Here is a 17,600-nt window from a genome sequence, read left to right as displayed (position 1 = left end):
AAGGGTTTGGGGTGGGGAGGGTCATGGCTGATAGGAAGTCACTGAAGGTTTTAAACAGGGTAGTGCATCCAGTGACCATACCTGGTACCCAGTGGGGCTTAAATGTTAATGGATGAATGAATAAAAGCTGAGTAGAATTTTAGCATATGAGTGTAGGGAGTATTGGTGAGATTAGGCCTAAGGTGGAAGATTGCATCAGTCCAAGTCTACTGACTTGCTCTAAGCGCGCGCGCGCGCGCACACACACACACACACACACACACAATGTATATTGTAAAGGTAATGTATGCTCATTATAAAAATAGTCAAATAGTACAGAAAGCCATATAGTGAGAAGGTAAAAGTTTTCTTTGCATTCATTCCTTCAGTTCCTTGGAGGTAACTAGGATTAAGAGTTTTCTTGGGTATCTTTCCAGACAGATGTAGGCATACACACCTGCACAGAAAAACACAGAACAGTGTGATGCTTAGATGCAAGGATCTGGAGCCAGCCTGCCTGGGTTCCAATGATAACTCTTAGTCTCTGCTATTACAGCTTTATGAGCTTACCCTAGTTACATAACCTCCCTACACCGTGGTTTTTCTATGTGTAAAGTGAACACCTACCCCGCAGGGTTGTTATGAGGATCAGATGAGTTATGTATAAAGGATTTACAGCTCCTGGCATATAGTCTTTGTTACTTGTATAGATAATCTCTTTTCTAGGATAACACAATGGAGTCAAAATAAAAAATATAGATAATCTCTTAAAATGATAAAATAACATATTTTAATAGTGCTTTGCAGTGTGCTTTTTCTCACATACTAAAGAATCTTTCACATCTTTCCACATCAGTAAACATAAATTTACCTCATTGCTTTTAATGCTGCAAGGCACTGTATGGGATGCATATACTATAACTTATTTAATCACTCTCATATTTATGGAAACTTAGGTTGTTTCCATTTTTTCACTCTTACAAACAATGCCACAATGGCTATCTTTGTGCACATCTGTAAGGTAAATACCTACAAATCACGTCGCTTGTATAAGGGAACCCTACCATAGGATATCTATTTTCTTCTTCTTCAATGGAAGCAGCTGCCAACCGATACTACCCTGAACAGGCACGTGTTGAGGGACACATCTTAAATCTGCACATGTGTACCAGGCTGTGATCCTATCCTGGATGAAAGGTGCCATGGAGTCACTGGGAAGTTCAGGGGAGGGGTTAGGCCAATGGACGTAAGAAGCTCATCTGGAGGCAGGGAGTTCTACCTCTCCCACCTTTCCTTCCTGCACTCATTTTCTCCCTGAGATTCAGAGTTTAGGAGAGGTTTTGGGGTGGATGTTGATGGCCTTGCCTATCTTATCTATGGCCTAATGAATTTCCAGAACCCAGCCCTCTTACAACTCTCTTGCTGTCATGGGAAGTAGCTCTGAGAGAGCTGAGAGAACAGCAGAGTCTGTGACAGTCAGATGAATGGCTCTGGTTTGGCTGTAACACTCACAGATTTTAAGAGAACCATAGGTCACTGGAAAGGGTCCCACACCAACCACTCTGGCAGGGACCAGGTCTATTACCATACTTGGGACACTGCCTCCCCTACCTCTGAGCCTTCCTAGGCCATGTTTCCACAAGTACCAGAAGTCCCACCACCCACCACTCCCAGCCTGTGAAGGGCAGACTCTGGACCTGCACCTCTGCCACTGTGAAGCAGCCTCCAGACCTGTCTATGGAAGTGGAGTGGCTGTATGAAGAAATCTAAGTTTTGACCTCAAAGGTCCAGTGTGATGAGAAGCCCTCTTCCTTGAGCTGACTCTTGGAAGTGGACATTTCACGCTGTTGAAGAATGCCAATCACTGAAATAGGGATCATAAGGGCAACAGGAGCAGTGGGGCAAGATTCATCTGAGGAGCATTCCAGAACTAGATTTCAACCTGATTGGAGCTGTGGTGAATGAGAAACACTGGAGGAACAGACACATCCCATTTTAGTTCTCTTTTTGCTGGAAGCTGTGAGCAGGGCTGGCGCCCACCCTCACCTTCTGACTGTGGAGCCCTTGGACTTTCAGAAAGTTGGGACAGGGCTTCAGGAAAGAGATTCTGGACCTCCACATGAGACCATGTGTATTAGTTCCTTTGTGTTTCTGCAACACTATAACATACCTGTGACTAGGCCATTTGGTAAAAACAGAAATTTATTTCCCTGACAGTTCTAGAGGCTAGGAAGTCCAGGATCAAGGCACCAGCGGGTTTGGTGTCTAGTGGGGGCCCTGGTCTCTGCTTCCAAGATGTCACCTTGAAAGCTGCATCCTCATATGGCAGAAGGACAGGAGACAGCAAACCTATTCTCCCAAAGCCCTTTTATAAGGGGACTAATCTCATCCCAAGGGCTCTGCTCTCATGACTTCATCACTTCCTAAAGGCTCTACCTGTTAATACTATCACAATGGTGACTAAGTTTCAGCATATGAATTTTGGGGAACACATTCAGACCATAGCAGTATGTATATTTAGAAACAAAAAAGATGCTGGTATTTGCACTTTGAATTGGGGTAGATGTTCCCAAATTCTTCTTTTAAAACTTGGACCAATTTTTACTCCCACAGTGTATGCAAGTACCTATTTCCCCTTATCTTTGACAACAGTGAATTTCATTAAACTTTAAATATTCTGCCAAACTGACAGGGATATAAAGTGCTATCCCAATTTCTATTTAATTTGTATTTTCTCAATTGTGAACGTAATCAAACATATTAAAATCTATGTATGAGACATTAGCATTTCTATTGGGTGGTATGGCTTTTCCTTAAGATTTGGAAAAGCTCATTTGATAAGCAAGAAAATTAGCCCTTTGTCTAGCAGATGTATAGCCAATATTCTCCTAAGTCCTTTGTGTCTTTTAACTTGTTTTCTTGTGTGCGAGTATAAACAATTTATGTCGTCAGATTTATCAGTCACTTCCTTTAGGACTTCTGGGATTTATACCATGCTTAGAAAGGTGTTTCCCACTCCAATACTATAAAATTATTGACCTATTATTTTCTGGTATTTCTGTGATTTTATTTCTCTAGTATTTTTTTAAAACAAATTAAAAAACAATTCCTGAAATAATATTTATTTGTTTAAAACAGAAAAGGATAAGGAAGAAAACAAACAAACAAAATCCGCCTATTATCCTAACACCCAGAAAATCTCTATGTTAGCAGAGATTAGCACAATTAAGAAAAGATTATACATGCATAAGATTTTTAAAAGTAAACAATATAGAATGTAAATATTAAACAATATCTCTCTTTCTCACCCACACAGTATTCTACCATCCCTCTCTCAAGAGGTTTACCTATCACCAATTTCTCATATTTTTTTCAAAGAAAAAAATTTAAGTTTATAGCATATATACTTTGAAAAAATGTATACACTATACTGTTACTCTACATCTTTCCTTAAAAGTAAAATTAATGATTAACAATAAAACTAATAATTATTAAAAATAAAATTAATAATCATTAAACAATTAATAGTTACACCTTTTAATTAATCTGGAGTTTATTTTGGCACAGAAAGTGAGGTAGGGATCTAACTTAATTTCCTTTTGTAAAGTGGTCAGCCAGTTATTCCAACACTATTTATTGACTAAGTTTGTCTTTTCCCTGTTGACTTCAAATGTCTTCTTTTTTTAATGTATCAAAAGGTTTCACTCTCTTAGGAGATCTGGGTATTGTCCCCAGCTCTGCCACGAATTTCAGTGTGATCTTTGAAAAGCTCTGTCCTCTTGGGGCTTTAGTTTACTCCTGTGTAAAATGAAGGATTGGGAGAGTTAGTGTTTAAGTTTCCTTCTAGTCGTTATGCTGTATGTTGATACCAAAACTCCGCTGTGATTTCAGATCCTCCTCCCTCTTGGATTGTTTTCAACCCATTGTCACGATGGGCTCACCTAGCACCCAGTGCCTGGGGGCAGTTTCCAGGGCTGTGTCTGCATCACTTTTTAAAACTGTCTTTTTCTTCACAAAATCATTATGCTGGAACCTTGCCACTTAAGCCCTCTCTTACGAGCTACATGAATTCTTGTGTGGCCTGTCACAGTGAGCTAGAAGGCACAAAAAGGGTCTTAATAAGTGGTTCTTAACTTGGATCTCTGGGACCTCTGAGGCGATGGCGTATTATGGGAGGTGTTCTTTTAACCCTTGAAAAGCTTTATGAAAATTGGGACCCAGCAACTAGTTTCAACATTGCCATCTTTGATTTGGGTCACAAGTCTATCTACACAAAGAGCTCACACTGATGGTTCATGCTGGTCAGGGAAGAAGCGAACAAATATTTGCTGAGTTTCGTATGTTCTGTATACAGTCACTGATTTAATTTGGTCCCAGACCTTGCCAGATCAGTACAGTTATGCCCATTTTGAAGGCATGAGTAGTAACTTGCCCTAGGCTACCCGGGTCAGTAGGTTTTAAACTCTAGGATTTAAATTCAGGTCCGCACCGCAAAGCTTTTGCCCTGTACTTCCCAAACTCCAGCTCCCCAGTGGGGTAAATCTGACTGGAATGTATTCTTGAATAATTTTTAAAAAGGGGTAATGCTCCCCGCCACCGCCCAGACTATGACGGCTTTGGTGCTGGGATTAGAGTAGTTGTGGTGGCACACAGTTCCCATCAGGTGGCACTGTGAGTTCAGCAATGGAGTCAACTTTCCCTGCAGCATGACCCAGAGCCCACAGGCACCTCTGGGGACCTGGCTGTAGATTCACCCTCTCCTAGCAGATGGAGTTTGCCTGTGTATTTACTCTGAACTCCGCCAGGCGGGGCACAGCTGTGTTGTTTCTCTTTGGGTTAAAGAGGGCCCTAGGTAGTTCCTCTTCTTTTATGACCTGCAGCTGGTACAGGATCTGTCTCCCTGGCAAACAGGTGGCCCAAGATGGGGTTCCTGTGGTACTGGGTGGTTGCACCTCCAGTTTTAAAAGGTGGTGGACTTCAAATTGTAGGAAGATCCTTCTGCCACAGCTTTTGCTGTGGTGCAAACAGGAGCATTTACTAAATATGGATTGGAAGGGCCTACTGGAAAGAGCGGAGTGAGTTTAAACCAAGAACAGCTGTGTTAGGGTTGAGCAGCAAAGAGGAAACAGTATAAGAGAAGGGAAGTATCATTTATTGAGTGCCTACTCTGTTCTGGGCACTGGGAGGGGAGCTTTCCCCATATTATCTTATTTAGTCCTCACAATAATTCTGTGAGTTAGCTACTATTACTTCCCCATTTTATAGATGAAAAACTAGCCTTGGATAGATGAAAGGATTTGACCAAAGTCACAAAGCAAGTTAGCTTTGGAGACAGTATTCTGTCCCAGTCCAAGACCCCAGGACCAGATCTCAAAGACCTGGAAGGAAGGAATAAGTAGAGATTTAAAATCTGTCATTTAATTCTGTAGCTAGCATGAACCTTTCTTTTACTTTCTCAAAACTTTGGTTCTTTAAAGTGTTTGAGAGACTCTTTGTAAAAGAGGCATAGGCTGTATTATCACCTTGTTATAGATTAGGAAACAGACTCAGAGGGGTTATACAACTTGCTCAAGGTCACACTCAGTAGTAAGTGGCAGCCAGAATTCAAATAAAAATCTATGTGATCAGAACACTTGTTCTTTTAAAAATGCAAATGAAGGCCAGGCACGGTGGCTCACGCTTGTAATTCCAGCACTTTGGGAGGTGAAGGCGGGTGAATCACTTGAGGCCAGGAGTTTGAGATGAGGCTGGCCAACATGGTGAAACCCTGTCTCTATTAAAAATACAAAAAGTTAGCCAGGAAATGGTGGTTCATGCCTGTAATCCCAGCTGCTTAGGAGGCTGAGGCCCGAGAATTGCTTGAACCTGGGAGGCAGCGGTGGAAGTGAGCCAAGATCATGCCACTGCACTCCAGCCTGGGCGACAGAATGAGATTGTCTCAAAAAATAAATAAATAAATAAATAAAAATAAAAAAGAAAAAGAAAAACAAAAAGCAAATGTAGTAATTGTAACATAAGCATTCATTCATTCATTCGTTTATGTAACCAGGCAGTATCTAACCACCAGGTATGGAAGCAGTTACTTTTTCTTAAGATTAGTTCTATCTATTCTTTAGTCCGGCAGGTTCATGCTTGTATCATCCATCCTAGCACAGTGCCCTGCCATCATAGATGGCCAATAAAGGCTTATTGAATTGAATTAAATGGAATTGAACTGATTAGATGCAACTGGAGACTTGAAGTGGTCGAACTCTTAGGATTTTCCTTTCCAAGTTCCCTGAAACCAAATTATTGAAACTATTTGATTTAATTCAATATGGCCAGCACTTGTTGAGTGCCTGCCATTTTGTTCCTTTATTATTTAGCTAATTTTGGCCACGCCTCCCAGCCTATTGCCCAAATCAGATTGTATACTGAAATATAAAGCTACATTAAAGTCTAAAGTAAAGGCAGGCGCCTATGAGCCTCATACTGCTGGAAGGTAGAAGAGGAAAAGCTGAAACTTTAGGCTATGGGAAGGTAGCATTTTGTTTACAAAAAGAAAGAGGTATTTGAAGTTTGGTTATCCTGTTAACTATCTGTGTGAACCTGAATAGGCAACAAAACATTTATAAACATCTGTTTCCTTTTTTGTAAAATGCGTTCCTCATCTTATTGGATTATGACCAACATAAGCTCCTTGAGGGCACAGTCTGAGTATTTAGGGTGATATTTTTAGTCCCTGACAGAAGGCCTGGCACATAGTAGGTGCTCAGTGAGTATTAAAAAAAGGAAAACTGTTCTTTGAAGTAGGTAAAGCCAATTCAGTTATTCTAATTTTATAGCCAGGGAATGATCTTCCTAATTGGCAGGGGTGAGGGCAAGAGATGGGCTTGAGTTAGACTTTGTAGGATAGGTAGTGTTTAATTAGGCAGAAGTGAGGACGGAGAGCATTTCAAGGTGAGGAAGTCACTGCAGCAAGGTGTGAAATGTGTAGGACAAGCTCAGAGTACATGTACACTCTGAAGAAGGTACATGTTGGAGAGGAGTGAGACAGCATGTGAAGAGGTATGCGAATGTATTAATAAGTTATAAAGGGCCTATCTATTCTCTGCCCTTGGGGGCTTACAACATTTTCTCCATTGCCTCCAGCAGATTCTAGGGCAGTGCTTAGCCGGTGGGTGTTAATGAGGCTTCCTGTGGCTGCATTTGGTAAGGAGTTGTATATCAAACATAGTGATGAGTTTGCATTTCAAGCCACTGTCTAGGACTCTCAAGAAGAACTCTTTTGGGGCTCTTTGTTTATTGCTATTGTCCAAATGTGCCCCCTTCCCTAAATTCATATGTTGAAACTTAATGGCCAATGTGATAGTCTTAAGAGGTGATTAATTCATGAAGCCCTCATAAATGAGATTAGCAACCTTATAAAAGGGCTGGAGGAAACTGGCTAGGTCCCTTTTGTCCCTTTTGTCTCTTCTACTATGTGAAAACTCAGTGTTAAAGGCACCTTTGGAAGCAGGGACAAGGCTGTTACAAGACACAGTACCTGCCAGAGCCTTAATCTTGAACTTTCCAGCTTCTAGAACTGTGAGAAATATACTTCTATTGTTTAAAAATTACCGAGTCTTAGATTTTGTTATAGCAGCACAGGCAGACCAAAACAACTACAATAAGAATGAAAGAAGTTATTTACCCCCTGAATGATCAGTGGAGATAGGTCTATTATCCTTCTTTCAGGATGAAACAGACTCTTTATTCCTTTACTACACAAGAGCAAATTCAAGGCCGTGATCCACTTGTCCAAATGGAGGGGCTTCCCCAGTCATTCAACATTCTCTGGACCAAAGCATATTGCCTGAAATTATTTCCTGATGCCCTCTTTTCTTGCATAACCATGCCAGGAGAGCAAGCTACCTTTGAGTGACTACAGCCTTGCATTTCCAGTTATCTCCACTGCTTCTGGGAAATCTCCTTGATTGGGTATGTAAACACAATTCCACCAAGTACCCAGTTCAGTACCGGAATGCTTTCCTCTTTGTCCTTAGTCAACCCAAAGAACTCATTCTGTAGTGGGAATCACTTGATGGTCCCCACATAACAGGCCATTCAGGTCCATTTGACAGTGCTGGTGGCATACCCTTTAATGCAAACTAACCATTCAAACATCTAAAGATTTCCCTGGCTTGGAGACATATGACAGCCACCCTGGAGGCAGTCCAGTTCTAGTTTTGTGTACTCATACACTTGCTCCTGCTGATGTTTTCTTCAGGCCCCTGTTACATATGCCATATACTATGGTCTTTATGTGTTTCCCCAAATTCACGTGTTGGACACTTAATCTCCAACTGTGTTGGGAGGTGGCACATAATGGGAGGTATTTAGGTCACGAGGGCTGTCATGAATGGATTCATGCTGCTATAAAAAGGCTTTACAGGAGCAGGTTTACTCTCTTCTGCTCTTCTGCCATGAAAGGATACAGCGTTCATCCCTCTTTAACCCATCTGTCCTTTCTGCAATGTGAAGACACAACCAGAAGGCCCTCGCAAGATGCCAGTGCCTTGATCCTGGGCTTCCCAGCCTCCAGAACTGTGAGAAAGCCAATTTTTGTTTTTAATAAATTACCCAGGCTCAGGTATTCTGTAATAGCAGCACAAAACAGACTGGAATGAGTGAACCCACACCACTTTTTCATTCATGAGTGAATGCCACTTTTACATGGTACATGGTAACTCACATTGCTAATGGTATATGGTGTTAACTATGAAAAGAATTGTTGAGAATGATGTAAAAGCATAGGAGTACCATGGAGCCTGTACAGTTGTACAGTGAGGTGTGTTTGGGCTGCAGAGCTGAATAGTGTAGTAAAAAGTGCCTCAGTAGAAAGATGTTGTTAACTGCTTTACACATTTACAGGTAAAGCCGGAGGACTGGGGGAGGGGGAAACCTAGTTTTCTATGTAACAAAGAACGTTTTCGTTGAAGAAATAACCCTGAGAATCCTTCCAAGTTTAGTTAGGGGGTTTGTGAACCAACCTTGTTGTCAGTGGAAACTTTATTATTATTCTTTCTAGTTGAACTAGTTTATTGTAAAGACTTCAGGGAATGAGGAGGAAAGGGCTGTCCCTGGTCATTGGAAACCAATGGTTTGTCTTCTCTTAAAAAATCACATGCATATTCTGGTTCAGAAGTACTAAATTCCCTCCACTGGGCCACAAATTATCCCTGATTCTCACAACTTTGCAGCTCAACTCTTTTTTTTTTTTTTTTTGAGATGGAGTCTCGCTCTGTTGCCCAGGCTGGAGAGCAGTGGCACAATCTTAGCTCTCTGCAAGCTCTGCTTCCCGGGTTCACACCATTCTCCTGCCTCAGCCTCCAGAGTAGCTGGGACTACAGGCACCTGCCACCATGCCTGGCTAATTTTTTTGTATTTTTAGTAGAGACAGGGTTTCACCGTGTTAGCCAGGATAGTCTTGATCTCCTGACCTCATGATCCGCCTGCCTCAGCCTCCCAAAGTGCTGGGATTACAGGCGTGAGACACCGCGCCTGGCCTGGAGCTCAACTCTTAAGTCATTTCATTCTCATTGTCTTGGGCTACACACCACAGGATTTAAAAATCAGATTTTGGGTTTGAGTATATGCTTGGCCACTTGCTAGCTGTGTGGTCTTGGATAAACCATCACTCTTTCTGAATCTGTTTTCTCATCAGTAAAATATCTCACTCTTGGGGCTTCTGTAAAGATCAAATAAAACAATAAATGTCAATGCTCTTTGCAGACTCCAAGGCACTTTACAAGAGTTTGCTATGATTATTATTGCTACCTGCAAAATTCTAGGGAACCTGATGGTACATAAATGGCACTGTTTGGCATACCCTGCAGCAGCTGCTCCAGTTCTGTTTACTGCACATGGGTGAACAGTTTACTCCAAGGGAATATTTTACTCATTACAGGGTTGTAACTGCTACAAATAGCACAGGGTGCCTCCCACCTAATGTAGAACACAGGCTACGCCATCCCAAGAGCCAGCCAGATGCCAGATGCCACACTATGTGTGCAATAGAGAGTGGCCGAACCTGCTGTCTTGTAAAAATGAAATGGCAGGTATCTAATGTGATTAAGGCTTGGAGGAACAAGCCTGATTCAGTGACATGTTGTTCTGAATCCCACTACAGACATTCTTGGACAGCAAACTCCATTTTTCACCTGATTGCCCATATGAGTTTTCCTAAATTTGGCTGCGCCTTTGATTTGCTCTTCATTTTAAGCAATATGCTGTAGTGGAATGAGCTTGTGCTTTGGAGAGACAATTTTGGGTTCAAATCCCAGCTCTGCTTATTAAGAGCTGAACGGCCTTTGGTGAGTTACTATAACTTTTTGAGCCTTGGATTTCTCACCTATAAAATAAGGATAATAGTACCTACCATGAAGGGTTTCTAGGATGATTAAGTAAGATAATGTATATAAGCACCCGGTCTAGTACCAACTGAGTTGTACATATGTGTCAACTGTCTAACAAATGGCCAATGAGCAATTTGCAACCCACCTGACCCCAGGGTTGGATCGCTTTGTGACTTGTTGTTAAGCATGTTCTAGTGCTTTTCAATCTTCGATGTGCCTGCAAAGCAGCTGAAGCCCTTGTTAAAATGCAGGTCCAGATCCAGTAGGTCTGGGGTGGGGCTTGAGATTCTGCATTTCTAACAAGCTCCCAGGTGCTGCTGCTGCCACCACCCAGGGGACATACTTTGAGTAGTGACACTCTTTAAGTGCACCCAGAATGTCTAACACAACTGGCCAAGAGGCCCCAACCACCTGTTTTCTACTGTTTTTGCTTAATTCAGAAGTTTGCAATCCCTAGTTGTTTAACTCTCTCTGAATCAATTCTAAAAATACAGATTCCTGAATCCACCCGAGGAGATTCTATTTCTGTAGGTAAAGGATATGGCTTAGAATCTACATTTTAAAAAGGCACCCTAGATGATCCTGCTGGGAACTAGCTATAAAACAACTACGGCCAGGTGTCAGGCCAGCATGTTGAGATCCATTCGTCATTATACAGTATTTGAAGCTAAACATGACTCATGTATAATCCTGAGAGTTACATCATGAAATGGGCACCATGAAGGTGCAAAATATTCATATGCCTACACATACATGAAATTTTGATCATGTGGCCACTAACAGGAAAACTTGGCTGCTCCTGACTTTCACTTTATAGGTCAGCAATGTGCAGTGTTTAAGTGCTTAGACTTTGGTGTCAGATAGATCAGGGCTTACATCCTGGCTCTACATCTGAAAAGGTGTGACTTTGGATAAGTCACTTAACCATGCAAGCAACAGTTTCCTCATATGTGAAGTGCAGATAACATTACCTGTTTCATAGGTTTGTGGTGAGGATTATCAAGACAGACAATTCTGTTCTCAGTCTTTCTCACATCAAGTGACAGCAACTCTATCTTTCCAACTTCTCAGGCCAGAAGTCTTACAATCATCTTTGAATCATCTTTTTCCCCTATGTCCCACATTCAACCCATTGGCAAATTCTGTTGGCTTTACTTTCAAAATAAACACAGAATCCAACCACTTCTTACCAACTCCTCTGCTGCCCTCTTGGTTCAAGCCATTGTTGTTATTTTTGTCATGGCTTCCAAACTGATTTCCCTGCTTCTACGCTAGCCCCACCATGGTTTGTTCTCAACACATTAACCAGAGTGATTGTATTAAAAAGCAGGCGAGATGATGTCACCTCTCTGATCAAACTCTCCAACAGCTCCCCATTTTTCTCAGAATACAAACCAAAATGGTGTTTACAAAGTCCTGTACAATCAGATTTACTGTTAAATCTCTGACCTCATTCCTGATTACTCTCTCTTCTTTTTTTTTTTTTTTTTTTTTTTTTTTTTTTTTTTGAGACAGAGTCTTGCTCTGTTGCCCAGGCTGGAGTGCAGTGGCCGGATCTCAGCTCACTGCAAGCTCCGCCTCCTGGGTTCACACCATTCTCCTGCCTCAGCCTCCCGAGTAGCTGGGACTATAGGCGCCCGCCACCTCGCCTGGCTAATTTTTTTTTTTATTTTTGGTAGAGACGGGGTTTCACCATGTTAGCCAGGATGGTCTTGATCTCCTGACCTCATGATCCACCCGCTTTGGCCTCCCAAAATGCTGGGATTACAGGTGTGAGCCACCGCACCTGGCCTACTCTCTCTTCTTCACTCTGTTCCAGACACAAAAACATCATCAATTTTTGACAAACATTTCAAGAATACTCCAACCTTTAGTTGTTTGCCCTGGACTCATTCCCTCTGCCTGAGGCGTTCTTCCCCCAGATATCTGCATGACCAATTCCTTTCTCCTCCAAGACTTTGCTCCTCCAGACCACCCTATTTAAAAATTTTCCTGTCCCATTCCTGTCCTCAGAACTTTCTTTACTCTACTTTTATTTTTTCCCCACAATTTTCTTACACACTATAATTATGTTTGCTATTCATTGTCTTGCTCCAGAAGAATGTCGGCTCCAAAAGGGCAGGGAATTGTTTCCTCTGCTGATATAATCTATGTACTAAGCATGCACCAGCATTTGTTACATAGGATGCTTAATACACATCTTTTAAAAGTAAGTGAATTATGCATGTAAAGTACTAATCACAGTGCCTGGCACATAGACAGTATTGAGTAAGTGGTAGTTTATATTATTTTTGCAACACCTGAAAAGCTATTTCTGTCTTGGTTGTCCCAGCCTAAAGCTCTGCATAGCACATATTTGCCTCTCAGTGAGTTTATGCCTCACCATAGCCCTGTGAGGTGAGTGAGACTGAGATCCCTCTGTATTCTGTCAGGGATAAGCAACAAAACTCACAGGTGCTAAGTGATTCATACAACTAGTGTGCTATAGAACCAGGACTGAATAGATTCCAGGTCTCTCAGTTCTGAGCCCAGTGCTCTTTCTATGCTGCCATGGAAATTAGAAAGGAGAGATGACTTCTTAACACCAAGTTCTTAACTTCCTCAAGCCCAGCTTATGTGTTAATCAAACACCCAAAGTGCTGATGTGCACAGGTGCCAAGATAATGTCAATAGTCTAACATGAGCCTCATTTATCTGCATTACCTTGAAACAAAAGAGATCTGTAAATGTGGCAGACATTGAATTGAATGACAAGATCAATGACAAGAACTTTCACACAATGGATTAAAAAAAATACTGATTCCCCAGAGTGTGTAAATGTCTTGTTTTTTGCTGTTGTTTGGATAAAAGACGGTCAGTTTAGGGTAATGCCAAGCTCTACTTAAAATGTACTGGAAATTTAAAAAATGAAAAGAAAAACCCACTTATAATTCCGTCACCCTTACAAATGAATAGTTGTTATTTCAATGCTCCCTTCCACACTTTGCTTATATGCATATGGTATTTTTGCATAGTACAGACATTTTTCTTTTTAAATTTAGTATACTGTGAACTTTTTATCTTTATCTAGTGTTTAGAAATATATTTTACAAGTTACATAATATACCTTCTGGTTGATATACCACAGTTCATTTAACAATTCCCCTATTGTTGGATTTGTAGGTTATTTTCAACGTTTCACTGTATAAACGGCATTGTAATGAATGTCTTTGTATATATAGCTTTTCCTTTAGGTATTTCCCCTCTTCCTATAGCAATTCTCAAGAGTGATACTACTAGATTTTAAAAAAGTCTTTTGTGACTCAATAAATATGGTTCCTTTTTTGCTCCTTTTTACGGCCTTAGGTGATTTTATCAAGTAGCTAATATATATTTTATAGACGGGAAGTTAGAAAACGATTGATCACTATTCCTTGCTTGTTAATTTTCTCATCAAGACATCAATCTATGATACCTACATTCCTGAGATGATACTGTTGGAATTGTTTTATTCAGTGGGAATTGACTCAGTAAATAAGGAGGTTTCTTTTTTCAGAGATGCTATTGTCTGATTGTTTGTGTCCTATCAAAATTCAGATGTTGAAATCCTAACGCCCAAGGTGATGGTATTAGGAGGCCTTTGGGAGGTAATTAAGTCATGAGGGAGGAGTCCTCATGACTGGGATTAATACCCTTATAAAAGATTCAACAGAGAGCTAGCTAGGCCCTTCAACCATATGAGAATAAAGTGGGAAGGCATTGCTGTCTATGAAACAAGAAATGGCTGTCACCAGACACCAAATTGCTGGTGACTTGGTCTGAGACTTTCTAATCCCCAGAACTATAAGAAATACATTTCCTTTGTTTATAAACTAACCACTCTATGATATTTTGTTGTAATGGCCCAAACAGGCTACAGAAATACTATGTTAGGCAGGGCACAGTGGCTCATTCTTGTAATCCCAGCACTTTGGGAGGCTGAGGTGGGCAGATCACGTAAGGTCAGGAGTTCAAGACCAGCCTGGCCATCATGGTGAAACCCCATCTCTACTAAAAATACAAAAATTAGCTAGATGTGGTGGTGTGTGCCTGTAGTCCCAGCTACTCCAGAGGCTGAGGCAGGAGAATTGCTTGAATCCAGGAGGCAGAGGTTGCAGTGAGCAGAGATTGCGCCACTATACTCCAGTTTGGGTGACAGAGTGAGACTCTGTCTCAAAAATAAATAAGTAAATAAACAAAAATACTACGTTGTCTTCCTTCAGACATCCAAAGTTTGGTTTAGAGTCCCTTTAGTCAGCCTTTAGTTGGGAAGAGGCCTAGACCTGGAGTCAGAAAACTTGGATTTAAATCTTAGCTATGCTATTTATAAAAAACATTTTGTAAAATTCTTCATGTATCAAGGTGTGTTACTTCATTCTCATACTGCTATAAAGATTGAGATAGGGTGATTGATAAAGAAAAGAAGTTTAATTGACTCACAGTTCTGCAAGGCTAGGAGGTCTCAGGAAACTTACAATCACGGTGGAAGGTGAAGGGGAAGCAAGGCATGTCTTACATGGTGGCAGGAGAAAGAGGGAGAGAGAGAGAGAGAGAGAAGGGGGAAGCTCCAGACACTTATCAAATGATCGCATCTTATGAGAACTCATTATCATGAGAATAGCAAAGGAGAAATTCGCCCTATGATCCAATCACCTCCCACCAGGTCCCTCCCTCCACACATAGGGATTACAATTGGAGAGGAGATTTGAGCGGGGACACAGAGCTAAATCATATCAAAAGGTGTTATAATCTTTTTACTGTGGAGAAAGAAGCAAAAATCAAATGATCCAAAATTGACTCTCAAATTCCCTAAGCGTCTTCCGAGTGTTTGAATCTCTGCTTTGGCTTTTGTGCCTAACTCATTAGAAAGGTGTATCTTGTGGTGTATGTGAGATTGTGTGTCTTCTATTGAGTTGATTGTATGCAGTGGAAAAATAGACCTGGATTTGACTCTAGCTCCATTATTTACAAACTGGATGAATGAGGGGGAAATTTGCCAACCTCTCTGAAATGGGGATAATAACAGGATTAAGGGAGGAAATAAAAGAGGCAGTATATGTCAAACATCTAGTAGAGTGCTTGGCATTTGGGCACCAGTAGTGTAAGTTCTTCTGTCTCTTCCACCTCGATGCTTTATGGAACGTTAATAGGTATTTTCACAGATGATTCAAGGCAGTAAGATTGTATCATAGCATCAATGTGTTTTAGTTTGGTTTCTATAAAATATTTAGGTATTTTAAGCAGAATTTTCTTATTTCAAGGGCATATTGAATTATTTCTGGAGATAGACTGGCTCGGTTGTCTATTTTCAGCCAGTCATAGCCAACATTTAAGCTATTTATTTCAGTATATTTGCTATACAGTGTGTCTTTCCTGTTGGTCCAGATAGAATGGATTTATTTTCAAGTCAAGATGAATGCTTAAGCCCAGGGCTGAGAGTTTGGATGCAGAAGTGTAGGTATTAGTAGTTTAAGAACATAAATACTGCCACAACTTGTCCATGAGATGGAAAGTAATAACTTCTCTCATCCACTGCAATCCTATCTAAAAAAATCTTTGTTTTACTATTGAAAAATATAAAAATTCTTTCTATTTCTGTATCACACTACACTTTTATATAATAGGTTCACATGGATTACCCTAGCCAAATCTTACTCCCCTGAGGGATTCAGATTCAAAAAGCATTTATTATTAAACACCCACTATGTGTTAGATTTGGGGGCACTTTCACACAACTTTTTTATGTAGTCTTCACTTTCAGCACTTAATGAAGGAAAAGTAATTGGAAAGCAGAACTTTTGAGAACCGGTACTCAAACCTAGATCTTAAATTCCCAGTTCAGTTGGTGTCTTTTTTGTAATAATCTTGTTCCTCAAGGAGATGATGTGATGCTATGGAAAGAGCACCAGCCTGCATCAGGGAACTGTGTTCTAATTTCAGCGAATGGTTCATGGTGGGCTTTTGGGGAGTCATGCACCCTCTGGGAGTTAATGAGGCATGATGACCTCTTTGGTCTCTCTGTGCCCTGACAGTTCATGTGTCTATGGAACACACTCTTATAACGGGAATAATACAGGAAATATTAATAAATTATTATAGGCAGATAGAGAGTGTAAGGACAGCTCCTGAAACATGTTTTTTCTAATAGAAAAGTGGCTTGAAAAGCCAGGCCAGCAAGCTTTGATATGCAAATGCCAGCAATTAGAAACTGGGTTCATCCAACATGGTGATTCCCGCCCTCTTCTCTTTGACACCATGTGTGGCCGCAGTGTCATGGCCACCTGCAGATGACTCCATGTGTGCATGACATCATGGCGACCTGCACTGGCCTATTAAAAGGCTAGAGTGGGGCCAGGGGCGGTGGCTCACGCCTGTAATTCCAGCACTTTGGGAGGTCGAGGCGGGCGGATCACGAGGTCAGGAGATTGAGACTATCCTGGCTAACACGGTGAAACCCCGTCTCTACTAAAAATACAGAAAAAAAAAAAAATTAGCTGGGCATGGTGGCGGGTGCCTGTAGTCCCAGCTAGTCAGGAGGCTGAGGCAGGAGAATGGTGTGAACCCAGGAGGCTGAGCTTGCAGTGAGCCGAGATTGTGCCACCGCACTCCAGCCTGGGCAACAGAGAGAGACCCCATTTCAAAAAAAAAAAAAAAAAAAGGCTAGAGTGGGAGGTCCAGGTTTTTTGTAGGCTACATGAATGACACAGCTGGTCAAACCAATCCCCTGGGCTTATGCAAATCAGACACTGCCTCCTCCCAATATAACTGACTACTTTCCACGGCACACAGGGTGTTTCTCCACTTGGAGCCCCACCCCCCAACTCCCCGTACAGGGGGAGACTTTCTTCTTGTTTCTTGACCATTAAACTTTCTGCTTCTTAAAACCACTCCACCTGTGTCCATGTTGTTTATCTAACTGGCACAAGACAAAGGACCCTGGTGTTTCTCCATTCATTGGAGCCATATCATTTTGGTGCATTGGCCAGGAATCCAAAGTACAACATTCACTTGGAGTGGTGAGTATGGGGTGAACATCAACTTCAAATCTGTCTTTTAATTTCAAGGCTCTCTTCCAGCTATCCTGTCACCAAATTTCTCTCTCTCTCTCTCTTTCCCCCTCCCCTGCTGCGCACCCCCCTCGGCTTTTGTCTGGCCAGCGCATGGTATTTCCAACCCAACAGTACCACCTAGTGGAAATAGAAATCCTCTTCATAAGACACATGGCTG

The sequence above is a fragment of the Macaca fascicularis genome, chromosome 14 (genome assembly GCF_037993035.2).
Source record: "Macaca fascicularis isolate 582-1 chromosome 14, T2T-MFA8v1.1".
Classification (NCBI taxonomy): domain Eukaryota; kingdom Metazoa; phylum Chordata; class Mammalia; order Primates; family Cercopithecidae; genus Macaca; species Macaca fascicularis.
This window is presented reverse-complemented; position numbering follows the sequence as displayed.